The 15,320-nt window shown below is 33.6% G+C and overlaps 1 long non-coding RNA gene across 4 annotated transcripts in view; it reads left to right on the top strand.

Moving 5' to 3' along the window:
* Nucleotides 1–2,564: 2,564 nt before the first annotated feature.
* The window catches only part of LOC141447924 (uncharacterized), a 108,284-nt gene continuing 95,528 nt past the window's right edge, over nucleotides 2,565–15,320 (top strand). The window contains exons 1-3 of one of the 4 annotated variants that reach the window (XR_012454685.1): nucleotides 2,565–2,764; nucleotides 3,103–3,392; nucleotides 4,433–4,647. This is a non-coding gene — a long non-coding RNA (uncharacterized lncRNA). Of the gene's footprint in view, nucleotides 3,038–3,102; nucleotides 3,393–4,432; nucleotides 4,648–15,320 lie in introns of all 4 variants that reach the window. The other 3 variants (XR_012454686.1, XR_012454684.1, XR_012454687.1) reach the window with 3 other exon arrangements.

The raw sequence follows: 15,320 nt of genomic DNA, 5'->3' as shown, positions 1-15,320 counted from the left end.
CTGGATATCTCTTTCATTGGTTGGGGAGTGGCTTAGTTGGTCACGACGTCATCACCCAACAATAGTAACGGACCGCCTACCTTTCACACATCCAATTCTCCAATGAGTACAGCCGATTCATTTTTGCTAATCATTTATAGAAATACACGATTTAAAATTTTTTCTCTAATTTTTCCCCCATAGGTATTTGATTAATTATCGAATTAGGCAATAAAAATTTAAATTCCGAAAATTCTGAAAATAGACATTTTTTTCTATATTATATTCTTTGTTTTATACTTCTAATATAATGTAGAATCAAAACAGTTGCAATAGAAACATTTCTAAATTAAAAGAATCTAAAATATACATAAAAATATGAAAGTAAAAGATCTTCATTTCTATCACTGGCTATCTCTGCTTTCATTGGTTGGGGAGTGGCTTAGTTGGTCACGACGTCATCACCCAACAATAGTAACGGACCGCCTACCTTTCACACATCCAATTCTCCAATGAGTAAAGCCGATTCATTTTTGCTAATTATTTATAGAAATACACGATTTAAAATTTTTTCTCTAATTTTTCCCCCATAGGTATTTGATTAATTATCGAATTATGCAATAAAAATTTAAATTCCGAAAATTCTGAAAATAGACATTTTTTCTATATTATATTCTTTGTTTTATACTTCTAATATAATGTAGAATCAAAACAGTTGCAATAGAAACATTTCTAAATTAAAAGAATCTAAAATATACATAAAAATATGAAAGTAAATGATCTTCATTTCTATCACTGGCTATCTCTGCTTTCATTGGTTGGGGAGTGGCTTAGTTGGTCACGACGTCATCACCCAACAATAGTAACGGACCGCCTACCTTTCACACATCCAATTCTCCAATGAGTAAAGCCGATTCATTTTTGCTAATTATTTATAGAAATACACGATTTAAAATTTTTTCTCTAATTTTTCCCCCATAGGTATTTGATTAATTATCGAATTATGCAATAAAAATTTAAATTCCGGAAATTCTGAAAATAGACATTTTTTCTATATTATATTCTTTGTTTTATACTTCTAATATAATGTAGAATCGAAAAAGTTGTAATAGAACCATTTCTAAATTAAATGAATCTAAAATATACATAAAAATATGAAAGTAAAAGATCTTCATTTCTATCACTGGCTATCTCTGCTTTCATTGGTTGGGGTGTGGCTTAGTTGGTCACGACGTCATCACCCAAAAATAGTAACGGACCGCCTACCTTTCACACATCCAATTCTCCAATGAGTACAGCCGATTCATTTTTGCTAATTATTTATAGAAATACACGATTTAAAATTTTTTCTCTAATTTTTCCCTCATAGGTATTTGATTAATTATCGAATGATGCAATAAAAATTTAAATTCCGAAAATTCTGAAAATAGACATTTTTTCTATATTATATTCCTTGTTTTATACTTCTAATATAATGTAGAATCGAAAAAGTTGTAATAGAAACATTTCTAAATTAAATGAATCTAAAATATACATAAAAATATGAAAGTAAAAGATCTTCATTTCTATCACTGGCTATCTCTGCTTTCATTGGTAGGGGAGTGCCTTATGACAATACTAACGGACCAAAAGCAAAGTATATGTGAAACCGAAGCTTATTATATAAGGATCCACTATGGTTATGATCTAAGGGTGACTATAATGGGTAAATTTGATGTTGATGTAGCATTTAAAATGTAGTTTCAAGATAGATGTCTCAAGAAAGTTACTAAAACTGATATTTACACCAAGTGGTTGAACATTGATTAAATCACTTCGTTCTTATCCGTTCAATGAAAATAACGGTTAAAAGTTTGCAGTAAAAGAAATAGTCACTGAAACAGAACAATCTTAACACCATGGTATTATATACCATGTCATTCCTCCAACATGTACCACTTCCCCAAAATTTTTGAGAGTTTTCTCTCTCAAAACACCTAAAGTTCAAAAACGGTAATGGTTATTAGTATCACCCTTTAAAATGTGTTTCCACATATCACGATTTCAATGGGGTTTAAAAAATGAAGTCTTATTGAAATGCTAATTTATTTCTAAACATTTTACTGTTTCTGACTACTTTTTTCAAGGCAATTTTATGTTTCAAAAAAATATTCATTGCCTAAATCGTGCTAGGAAAACGTCGTGTGAGTCTTCGTTTATGACTTTTTCACATTCATGTATCCATGCCATCATTCCTTATATTGCCAAAATTTGGAATGTTTTCCCTATGACTTTATCACTAATGAGCATAATATCATTACTAGATTTTAAAAATTAGAACAGTTAACTTACTAGATTTTAAAAATTAGAACAGTTAACTTATGTTAGAGTAACTACTCGAATTGTCAAATATGTAAATTAAAACATTTAAATGAACGATTAGCTTAAACCTTGCAGGTTTTCTAATATACTGCTTGCTATAAATTATAAATATGTTACAGTGCTGTCGTACTTCTATGGCCATAAACACAATTGATTGTTCTAGTAATTTCCTAAGTTTTAAATAAGGCGGGGGAAATTTATACTTTCTATAGAATCGTAACCTCACAGTAATTGTGCTATAATTAAGGTTATGAGTGTATAGGTTATTTTTAAGTGTACTAGAAAGAATTTAATATTTGTTTGTTTTTGTAGGAAAGGTGATTCAGAATTATTATAAGAAAGTGAATCAGATTGGACTCCGTTAACTTATGTAATAGCGCAGACATACCACTCGCACTTATTTTACAATTCAAATTCTATTAAGGTAAGTTCATGAGCTACAAATTAAAACAAAGAGTTTATGTTTCTCAATTCATTCTTTCATCTTCGTTATATTTCTTGATATAACTTTGAGAATGAAATATGTATCTCTATCGTAAAGATCAGTTAACTTGAGAAGTAAATGTAATATTTTCTTACCTGTTCTTCGGAGTCTCCATCCTTACACCTTCTGTGATGTTAGGCTTGAGCACATTTCCCAAACTCACGAACCGGCAAATCTGTAATTATATATATGTCTTATTACTCAGTTCATTATGTAAGTTTATCAGTTATATCTTTATTCAGTTTAAAATAATGACAGTAATTAAGAAAATTTCTTAGGTTCAATGAATCGCTTCAATGTATTTCTGACTGACGGTCCATCTGTTGGAACTTCTACAGTGAAAACTCCAATATCTTTGCCTTCTTTCAAGTATTTTTGAATGAATTTCAGTGATAAGTGAAATTGATTAACCAATTCTTTATGCGCGTAACAGTCGTAAGTTCAAAGTGAGCTGTTCTATAGTTTTTTCATCAATTTACTTGTGGCAATATTGGAATAAATGAAAGAAATTTTGATCTTAAAAAGAAGTCTCCAAAAGAAAAGACCTCTATCTCTTCAAACACAAAACGTATGTACTTAATTTTAATAATAATCTACATTCATAATAGTTAGTTGCATCCAATTTGTTATCAAGTGCCTGAAAAATCGTTTCTTATCTATGCAGTTTCTCAAGATTCGCCAGATAATTATTTGAACTTAATTTAATTATGAAGAAGTAGTAGTAATAATCATATTAGGTTCACTTCCATCAAATTTGTACCAAGTATAAAAGTTTTCAACATTTAAAATTCAATATTTTTTAAAAATCTATTTGAAAAAACTGTAAAGTATGTCATTGAACCAATTTTCATAAGTTCTTTTGGAATTAATCTACCAATAGATTGAATGTCTCAAATATTTTGTTAAATTTATAACTCATATTTAACTTATTATTAAAAGATTCTGTTAAATAACTTACATTTTCTTTAATAAGTTTAAAGTTAATTTGATCTTTACTAGGGAACTCTAAGTCATCGTGACGTCACAAATTAATGAAAGTATTCATTACATTCAAATTGGATAAATTCTGTACAACCCAATTATGATATATAAAATAAGAAATATAAGAATAACAAAAAAAAAGAGAAAATAATCCAATATAATCTGATTTGATGACCTAAAAAGTGGATTTATAACTAATTCTTAATTCACGCCATGTTGAATTTGAAAAATACTTAATTTTCATTAACGATTTTCTGGTATTAATATGTTTTTTAATTACACTAATCTTTTCTCTTTTTGATATTCATTATTTGTATTTTCAATATCATATATGATTAGATTCCTATCCACTATTTTACTTAATAATAATTAAGTTAATTTGGACTTACCTAAGGGGCTTTGTACGTTGTTTTAGCAGGCAGTGTTATACTGATTGGTCAATTCAAGGAAGCTGTTAATCATCAAAGATATTAAATGGATTTTTTTTAAAAAAAATCCATGTAGAACATCCAATGAATTATTTTACTTTAAATTTATATTTTTAAAATTGACAATGAAATTTTATTTAAAAATTATTATTTTTTATTTTCTTGATATATTAAAATTATTATTAGTTCTGTGTTCCAGAAAAAGTTCTTGATGATGACGTCACATTTTGAAATTTAATTATGGTGGACAGATTGTGAATTTCATTATATGGAATATAACTCATTTCATTAGAAGAAAGTATAGTAAAGTTTTGGAGTGAATTATTGATTAAAATTTGTTTTTCCAAAATATCCCTGTTGTGAAAAGTGAATAATGTCTTTCGAGGATCTATGAAGCTGAATAATTTATATGAGGTATGTCAACAATTTTTATTGGTAATTTTGCTTTGATTTTTTAAAGTATTTTTTAAGTTAAGGCAATTAGATAATATTGGAAAAGTTAATAACTTTAAATACTTTAAGCTGATCCATATATTCTCATAAATAAAATATTTTTTACGTAAAATTGTTCTACAGAAATAGTTTACTATGGCTGCAATTAAAAAGCATTTGCTTGAAAAATCAGGAATAAGTAATTGTTAAATTTTTTTTCGATAATAGTTCCAATGATTTACATATACACACATGTCTGTTGCTTTCACTTGAATTAGTTTTCACAAAACTTTATTTAAGCACAGGTAGATAAGCATTTTTCTAAATTGCCATTACAGTGCAGTGAATGGCTGTAACATCTGTATAATATTTATGAATATTCAATTTCGAATCAAAATTTGTTGTTGGAAGATAATATTGCCAGACGAAAGCGTATCTTTTTAGACATAATTTTCCTCTATAATATTATGGATTGCCCAAGAGTCCAATTTGAACTTAGGCGAGTAAGTTTGGTTTCATCAGTTTAATTTAGAACTTTTATTCAGTGAACAGGAATTATAGATGGGATTTTCGGAAGCTGTAACATCGCACATTCATCAGTACTATAATTTTATTAAAGTTAATAGAGGTTTTTCATTTTATTAAAGTTCATGAGCATACTGTGGTTCCCATATGGGGATCCCAGGTTCGAATCCAGCTGCTGGCACTTAGATTTTCTTTTCCTAAGAGTTTTTTTGTTTACCTCACTCACTCCAGTAATGGACGGTGTTGAGAGAATAGTGTTCAGAGATCGGCAGAGCATTAAAAAAAGCTAGGGGCACCAATGACCTCGGATGTTGACGGGCCTAAAATAACTAATAATTTAAATAAATAAAGAATTTAACGGGTATAAATAAGATATCATTTTAGCCGGATCTGCTTAGATTGCAGTTATCATGCTATTTCCCCGTTTCCAGCTACTAATTTTCACTAATATTATCGTCTATTCTTTTGCAGAAATGCCAAATTAGTGGAAATTTGATTGATTCCTCTATTTTACTTATTTCCTTTATCTTTTGAAGGAAATTAAACATTTCCTGTGGCAAATTAATGACGTCATCAGTTACATGCAAAAAAAGACAGGAAGAAACTTATTTTATTAGATTTCCTTTTATTAGTTTTCAATTTTCAGCACAATTGGAACAATAACTTTCATTTTAATATTCCATTCTGTAAAATACGTTGTTTCCTCAGCTGTCGACTTCCTTTCATTTTGACAAACTATTTTTCCAATAAGAAAATTTTAGTTTATTGATCACAATTTTAGGAATACTCTCTCTCTATATATAGGTATATATATCGCTCTCTCTCGTAATGTTGTATTTCCTATATTGAGTGTTGGTGTAGCACATTTTTATGGTTTGAGTGTACAGGATATTTACAACTTTTAGATTTCTTACTATTACTCCTAACCGTTCTGATTTCTTTCTCTGTCCTATCTTAAAAGCTGTTTAGCTCTTTATACTTTGTACTGGCGTTTTCTGAGTTAACTCTGTTTCACACTTACCTTAGTTTAAATATATATTTATCCATAGATCTTTATTAGATAAAATTACAGTTAAATGTATTTTTATTGCTTTACTCTGTAGAATCTTATCAGTGAGACTCACCAAAGAAGGTCTAGAAACAACAGCTGCAAGTTTAGGATAGCCTCTTCAGGTACCAACGCCATGAAAGACTCATCCAACTGTAGAATACTTTAGCTTTCTTTAGAAAGTGCGTGGAACCTAGTCTGGGATAAGCACTCCCTAGCACCGTCACTCTAACCCAAAATCCTCCGCACATGCTCCAAGGATGGCTTCGTTTAAACCCCAAGGTGGAAGAGAGGTGTAAAATTGAGTGTCACTCATTACCAATTGTTGTACAAGTTTTCATGCTTTAGGAGTAATCTCTTCCGACCACAAAGAAATCGTTACGAATAAGTTAGATCAGGTGAGAAAAAAAGCGAATGTTGATTAATCAATGATACGAATACTGCTATTCATTAGGGTGCTGATTGGTGGTAACATAACCTAGGTGACCTACATAAAAAATAATGATAATAAAGAACACATCACTATATTTAAAGAAAGAAAAACCACACCCACCATATTTGTTTATAATCATTTAAACCAACAAACGTAGAACCATAAATCGATCAAACATCGAATGATGTTTTATAGCACCCCACTGCTGGTGTAAGATAATTCTAGTTTTTTTTAATACGTTTAGCTGGCGAACTGTCCTTGCCCTCTGTGTACAGGATATTATGGGCTGTTTTATCTTAGGGATTAAGTTTAGCTATACGCGCTGTTTACGATCCTCCTGAACGTTAGCTCTGACGCAGAGTTAAGACGCTACACCGTGCGCCTTACCTCCAAGGATGCTATTTCCCTTTTTTATTTACCCGCCATCAACTACCATTCCATAATAACTTGCATTATATAGTTTTTTGTTTACTTTTATTGACAATATATTATCCAAATATATGATTTTGTTTGTTTTACTTTTAAACATAGTGCCTTTAGCTGTTGCCATAATTATTAGGGTTATCCCTTAAGGTTTTGGAACTTCTCAGGGTTTTCACGCTTAGAATTTTTTTTGAGCTTGTGGTTGCTTCCAGGGCTTTGGTAAAGTGAAACCTCTTTGGCAGGTGCAGAATTTCTTTGTACAATTCTTCGCTATAACTCACAGTCTATCACAAGTGTGAGAAAACATTCTGGAAGTTAAGCGTACCACCAGATACCGCCACTTGCGATTAGTTTACAACACGAGTGATTCCTTGTTTAATCGAACAAAGTATTACTTGCGGCGAAAAGTGGTTTTACTTAGACTATCCGTACAGAAAAATAATAATAATAATAGCGGATTAGATTGGTCCCTAAACACAAACCACTACATTTTATGTGCAATCAATAATCTTTTATTACTCCTTTTTTGATTAAGAACTGATTGACATCAAAAACTATTTTTTCCCAGCAAAGGTTTACAACAATAAAAGTCTGTGAGATGTAGAGGATCAATGGAAACCGATCAAATACATCGTGCTCTCCACTCCTCTCTCTCCTGGCTGCTGCTGCTCCATTCTACTCAGTTAGATTTCAGCAATAGAACTTAGTACTACTACCTGGTGGTTACCCAAGCGAAATAATACCCTAGAGAGTCTTGCGGACAGGTCAATTTCAATGGTTGGTTAGAGGATTGATTCTATTGTATTGCTTTCCATGTTAGAATATCTACATCTAGGCTTTTTATTGGTGGTTCCTTCTACACTCACATACACATTCACACATGAATGTCGTACACTTGAAAAGGGGTCATTTCTTTCATTTTTTAGCAAATTACATCAAGTAACTCTGTCTAACTGTATAATCGTACACTCACTTGTATGCAGGATCTATCTGCGGAAGTTGGAATCTTATAGGAAATATAATTATTACTCTTCTATCCTTTTAGATTTTACAGTGAACTTAGAATTTTTTTTTTGTTTTTTTCCTGGCATTGGCTTTTCACCATACAGCCAACTTCAAAGCTTATTCCTTCCTAGGAAATTTGATCTTAACTATATAACTTCCTATCCACAAGTATATTTGTTAATCAAATCTTAAACAGGTTTCAGGACATAGTCATTATTAGAAAAGATGATGTCCTCGTATCTAAATGGCGCACTCAAATTATTGTACAGCGAGATGAACAGCTCATCTCTTTCTTTCTTATAGAGTGGACATTCCATGACGTCATGTTTAAAATCTTCTTCCTCCTTACACTTTTCGCACAACGGAGTAGCTCGTTTACCGATTCGATGAGGTACAACCCGCAGACTGCATGGTACGGCTCTCAATCTGCTAATTGTAGTAACCAATCTTTTGTTCATGCCTGTACCTTTAAACCAAGGTCTTTTAGGCAATTGGTTCACCATACGCTAGTAAAATTGACCCCTCGTACTATTACTGTAGTCTGTTTGCCACATTTTTAATGCGGTTTTGGTTATTCTTCCTCTTACATCCGACTTGGGAACTTTGTACCCTTCAAATCCTCCATATTCAGTGGCATCTTTAGCGAGTGTATCCACTACTTCATTCCCTTTAACACCGCTATGTTCTCTTACCCAAAGAAAGTGAACGTAAACGCTCTCCTCTTTAAGAAGTGCTATACGCTCTACTATTTCCGCAATAATATGATTCATCTTACTCAGTCCGTGCGAGTTTGTTAATCTATGCAGTGCACTCAAGCTATCACTTAGAACTGGAAACTTTTTCTCTGACAAGGAACACATATACTTCAGTGACTTCAGTATAGCGACTAATTCTGCCCTATAAATAGACGCCTCATCACATAACTTAGTGATCGGTTGCGGCAGGGATCATATACTGCACTCCTGACTTTGTTACCAATTTTCGATCCGTCTGTGTATAAACAGTATGCGTTCGAATAATGATTAGAAATGAAATCTGTCAGCGCCAACTCCCTCATTCCTTCAGGCATTTTGTTCAGTTCGAATGTGGTATTAACGCTTATTTTATTCAATAAATGTTTGTACTTAGAAATGTTATGATACTTGATACTTGTTTATGATACTTAATAAAAACTACTGTTTTTCCCGGTGCCTTTTTGTAATAAGTTGGGGTTTACTAAACATTATTTTACGTGGGTGTTATTCTATTATTTTTCTTTCATTATTCAGTTCCTGCTTCACATGTTCTTGCGAAGGACGATAGCCTATATTAGTATACAATCATTTTTTTCATTTTCATTGGTAAATGTTTTTGCATGAAGAAAACTGAAAGGCAAGCATTAATGCTCTTGGCGTTATGGCTAGAGATGCCATTGCATGACAATAACGAGTTCACCTGCATGTGTTAAATGCACTTTGTGCTAATATTACTGGTTGAATTTGCTATTTAATTATAATATTAATCAGTCCTGTTACCTTTGTTAACAATTCCATAACAGGACCTGTACTTCTTCGCCATTCTATTCTATCTTAAGCTTTAAGATGTCACCTACTGATTCATAACTTTCAGAAACTGTCCACGGCGTTGTCTAGTCACTCTTAGCCGAAGTAGTCTTCGCCTCTTATTGCCTGTTAGTAGACAGACATTAGTTTAAAAACCAATTAATTTGGTTCTTCTTTGTAAATTCTACATTTGTCCGGCTATCCTCCGGATTGAAGAAAGGTCCTTGAATCCGCTAAAAAAAGGGTTGTACAAAAAGGCTTGTTGGGCTGTACATTTTATGGAGTTTTGTTTTCTACGAGGTGTGGCTATTAAATAACCAGACTATTGCTGTAAAACATTTTATTTTAAATTTATACATATTTAGTTATTATCACCTTCAATATACACCCCTCCCCTATCCCTACAACACTCCATGCGAATTCACCATTGTTCGAAACAGTGCTGGAAGTCTTTTTCTACCAGCTCCTGCATGACGCGTGCCGCTATTTCTTTCACAGCTTCAACGGACTGAAATCGTGTCACTTTTAATGCAGATTTGTCTTTGGGGAACAGATAAAAATCACATGGGACCAGGTCAGGCGAATAAGGCGGATGGCCTAAAACTGGGATGTTTTACTTGGCTAGAAACGTCTTGAGAGACAATGCAGTGTTAGCCGGCGCGTTGTCTTGTTGACTTGTTCTTCCACAAATCGGGTCATTTTTTCCTTACTCTTTCACGGAGTTGAGCAAGCATCTCACGGTAGTAATGTTGATTAATTATAATCGATATTTTCATCCGTTTTGGACGTGGAAGGGCGACCCAGGCGGTCATCATCTCCGACGTCTTCTCGGCCATCTTAGAAACGCTTGAACCACTCAAAAACTTGCGCACGTGATACAACATTCATCGCCATAAACTTCTTTTAATAAAAGATAAGTTTAAGTAGCGGTTTTACCAAGTTTCATGTGAAATTTCACGACAATTCGTTGCTCTACTACATGTGTAGTAACATGTTTTCGGCAAAACGAAACTAACACCTCTTACACAAAAGGACGGTTCCGGTCAGACAGATTTCTCTACAAACATGTGAGACGCTACAATCGAAAGAGAAGGCTTTACGCTGCACAGAGCTGTCGGTCGTTAGGATTTGGCACATGCATTCTGTAGCAGCATCAGTCTCGTTATTTACTAGCCACATCTCGTATACCTTTAGAATTCTTTCATTGGCAAAATCCAGCTATCCATTTCATCTTCTATTAATTTACCTCCAGTTATTTAAGTCTTATTGTTTTCTTTTGTTTCTTTCTCAGATTATCAATAAACTGATCTCTACAACTTTCCTTAACAGAAGTATCTGAAATATATTTTTGAATACTAAAATAAAGAGCGATTCATCGTAAGCCGTTAAAGATAAATATATAATAACGAGCTTTTCTCCCATAGAAAGCTTTAAGTTGGTTACTTATTAATGAAGCCTTTATGTGTCTGGTAGTGTACGTTTTTTTGTTGGTTTTGTTTCCCATTTTCGGCCCTGCTTATATTTGGATAGCAAAAGGTTTTAGCCAGCATAAAACCTCACCATTAAAGTTCCTATGTGAGGCGCCAGCAAATAGGGACTTCGTTATCATGGAATAAATTAGACCCAGCTTACATTAGCATATTTTCACTTAAATGGTCTAAGTTTATCTAATTTAATCCCCCACTGGGAAAATCTCCAACACACTCGCAAGGTATTTTAGCTAAACTTTTTCTCTTGTTTTCTCCTCATTTTTATCTTCCATTTCTTTTATAATTGCTTTAGTTTTTGTTTTTTGTATGTTTGTCCTGCATAATGTTGGCTACCTATGATTACACAATTGTTTTGTAAGTTTATTTAGCAAACTTTTGCTAAGTAACTAGGGTGAGGCAAGAGTGAAAATTCTTCCATGAGATAACAGAACTTAGAGAATCGGGAGAAACAAAGATACTGCAGTTTTCACTGCTTATTTTTAATTACTCCCAATTACTTATTTCGATTAAGTGACATTTCTAAATGTTTCAATCAGCATCACTAATAGTGCTGAAACTTCTTCCCTATTCTTGCTCCCCAGATTCATAACAAAATCTCAGATCTAAATCAGATGTTGAAGATCTGAAATTTTACCGAACATCAACATGCTTCTATTCAATTCCATTGATTTAATTAATTTCTTGATCTTGAATTCATTATTTAAACTAAGTTTGGGGTTTGAGTACAAGATATTGTCTAACATCTTGTTTTTTTTCTGGTGAAAAAATTAATTGAAAATTATTTAGGCCTTAATTAAGAATTGAAGTGGTGGAGTTAAGAGAAGGGTTATGTCTCAGGAATTAATTAAAACTCAAAAGAGAGCTTAATTAGTGATTTCATTATCTTTATCCGATTGTTTAATGTTAATAAAAAGACTTATTTGAAAGGCAGTAATTTTTCTGGTTGATCTGATGTTCAACTTTTTGATTGCTTTTTTAGGACTGAACAATTGGTTGATATCGAACAAGTTGATTCCTTTAAGTTTTCAATTCTTCTGAAAGATTCTCTCTTTTCTTACTCTAGTACAGAAGTCTTCGCCGATTATGTGGGTACACCCGATATTCAGCCACCATCATAATAAACCTCAAAGGACTGATCAAAAATTTACACAGCTTGAATAGATTAATTCATCAACTTCGCAACAAAGCTTCGTTGAGAAAAACTTATGCTTCGAAATGGTGTCAATTTTTAGAAAAGTTATCTGTCTTTCTAAACGTCTCATCAGAAACGAATTCGGACTAAAACTTTCTGAGTAATAACATTTTTATTGGAAAGAAAATAATGATTTTGGAAAAAAAATTAAAGTGACGTCACTCAAGAGCAGTGGAAAATATGAAGTTGGCCAATACGTCATTGAACTCAACTTTAGATGTACTACACACAGTAGGCCTATGGACAATACTTACTGGTTCACCCTATATAATCCGGCTCTTCTTGAATGGATATTGAATGGCTCCAACAAGCTAGGTCTTTGACTGATACAGAACACAGTTTATGACCAGAGGTAGTTGTTTTGGTCTTGTGAGAGAACATTGTTTCTTTAAGTCAGTATATTAATTATTAATTAATTAAGAAATTTGGAATTTTGTACCCGGAAGGAAGCAAAAAATGAAAATGAAAGTCACAATTAGAATGATTATAATCAGAGAAGATTTGGGTTATCATTTTAATTAGCTAAAAAATTATCTTTTTTGGTCTTTTTATTTTTAAATGAAAATGAAAAACGATTTTTTTTGTTCCTTTCATTATTGAAACGCAGACTAACGAGAGAATGGCCAAACGCTAGAATTTATCTTTCACCCGACATTAAATAAAGAATGAAAATGGGACAGAGGAAAGTTTTTCAAAAAGCAGCTCATACATTAAAGAGAGGGTATCCTTTATTTAAAATTGCTTTTGTTGTTGCTTTGTTTACAATTTTCCGGGAGTAGCCTTTGTTATCTCTGTACAATAATTGGGAAAACCTGGGCCAGAGATCCAAAAGAGAGAGAGACTGTGGTGGCACGAGACGTGACAGTGTGAAAAGCTCTCTGTGTGTTTGTGTGCTGGTGTGGTGGTGGTAGTATGTGCGCATGGGTTTTTGTCAGAGAGAGAGAGGGGATGGTTAGGACCCTGGGTTGGTTGGACCCCGAGGGAGACAGACTGGCAAAGGGTAGGGTAATCTAGTCCATAATGGGCGTGTGTGTGGTGGGTTCGAAAGCATTTGCTCTCATCCATCCGTTTTCTCTCATCCTCAAAAAAAAAAAGAGGCAGAAGGAAGGATAATCCTACGGCTGGAAACCCAAACGGAATACGTTATAAACTGTTTTGGTCAGCAAGCTAAAATATAGATATCCTATGTGATGCAACATCCTGTCCGGCCATAGTGGAATGAGGAGATAAAGCATATTTCTAGGGACAAGTAAATTTTGTCTTTCCTTTTGCTTTTGAAGTAGACCATAAATGATCAGAAGCATCATTTTGCTATAGAAAGGAACTCTGTCGCAAAGTGCACGCTCTGCGAGGTCTAAATCCTTTCGTGAAATAAGCTAGAGATTCCTGCAGGAACAGCGGCGAAAGGAAGATTAAGTGAACATAGTTCTGATAAAGGTTAACCTCTCAGGCTAAGATTGTCTCAATAAATTATAACTAGAAGAGATCTGAGACTAGCTACGTGCTTAGAAAAATGGACTTCCTGCATTTACTGTCAACCCCCAGGAATAACCAGAAAATGCGGTGAACATCTCAAACATACGAGGTCTGTAAATTAAGTAATGAGACTGATTTTTTTAAAATTTTTTATTCAAAAAGAATTACAATTCTATATTGTCACCTTCAAAGTAACTTCCTTCTGAAGCCACACAGCGCTGGAGACGTTTCTTCCACTCCTCATAGCAGTGCTCGAACTCCGATACTGGAATAGCCTTCAGCTGGTCGGTTACAGCCGTTTGAATGTTTTCGACTGTCCCAAAATGAGTTCCTTTGAGGTGATTTTTCCAACTTCGGGAAGAGAAAAAAGTCACAAGGACTCAAGTCAGGCGAATAAGGAGGCCCAGAAACCAAGCGCCAGAGCATGGAGTGGCATACTTCAACCTCTCCAAGGCCCAAAAAAGCAAGGATGGCTAAGTCAAAGATCAAATGCATGCTAATTTGTTTTTTCGATATCCACGGAATCGTCCACGAAGAGGTCAAACGGTCAATCAACACTTTTACCGAGAGGTTCTTGAAAAACTTCGAAAATGGGTCATTCATGTGAGACCAAACATCAAGAACAAGTGGGTGTTGCATCACGATAATACTCCTTGTCACTCAGCAATTTCAATAAACGAGTTTTTGGCCAGTAAAAACATTCCTGTGGCTCCTCACCCTCCTTATTCGCCTGACTTGAGTCCTTGTGACTTTTTTCTCTTCCCGAAGTTGGAAAAATCACCTCAAAGGAACTCATTTTGGGACAGTCGAAAACATTCAAACGGCTGTAACCGACCAGCTGAAGGCTATTCCAGTATCATCAGAATTCAAGCACTGCTATGAGGAGTGGAAGAATCATCTCCAGCGCTGTGTGGCTTCTGAAGGAAGTTATTTTGAAGGTGGCATAATAGAATTGTAATTCTTTTTAAAAAATCAGTCTCATTACTTAATTTACTGACCTCGTATATGACACTTGCAAATGGAGGAGTTCCAAAAGCTGATCAGACTGCATTCCTACATTTTTAAGCACGATTTAGAAGTCTGAGTGTGGAGTAGTATAACTCTCTCCTGTATAACCTTTATCTCTTAGATATCTCCAGTTCTAGATAGATGCTGCACTCCATAGCAGAACTATACTCATCGCAAAACCTCGCTCTAACTTTTAACAGAAAGCACCCATCATGTCCAGGAGCTATTGGCTATTGGTTGGATGTTGAATAACTGAATCAGCTAGAGCGATTACATGGATGATGTCTATGATTTAATTCGTTTCAGCCATTTTTTTTTCTTCATCTTTAATGATGATTCAGATTGTGATCCACACGTAGAGATTAGGGCACTTAAAAAATGTCTTCCATTTTGATTTGGGGTATTTTTACTTCTGTAGGGTTCTGAGATTGAATCACAAGACACTAGGCTGTAAAAAGTTCCTAGGAAGAGAAAATCTAAGGTCTTGCGTCCAGGATCTCTGTGAATCTAGAAA

The sequence above is a fragment of the Rhodnius prolixus genome, unplaced genomic scaffold (genome assembly GCF_049639745.1).
Source record: "Rhodnius prolixus isolate KJV_2025 unplaced genomic scaffold, Rpr scaffold_13, whole genome shotgun sequence".
Classification (NCBI taxonomy): domain Eukaryota; kingdom Metazoa; phylum Arthropoda; class Insecta; order Hemiptera; family Reduviidae; genus Rhodnius; species Rhodnius prolixus.
The sequence above is the reverse complement of the archived record's forward strand: the minus strand, read 5'-3'. Positions and strand labels throughout refer to the sequence as shown.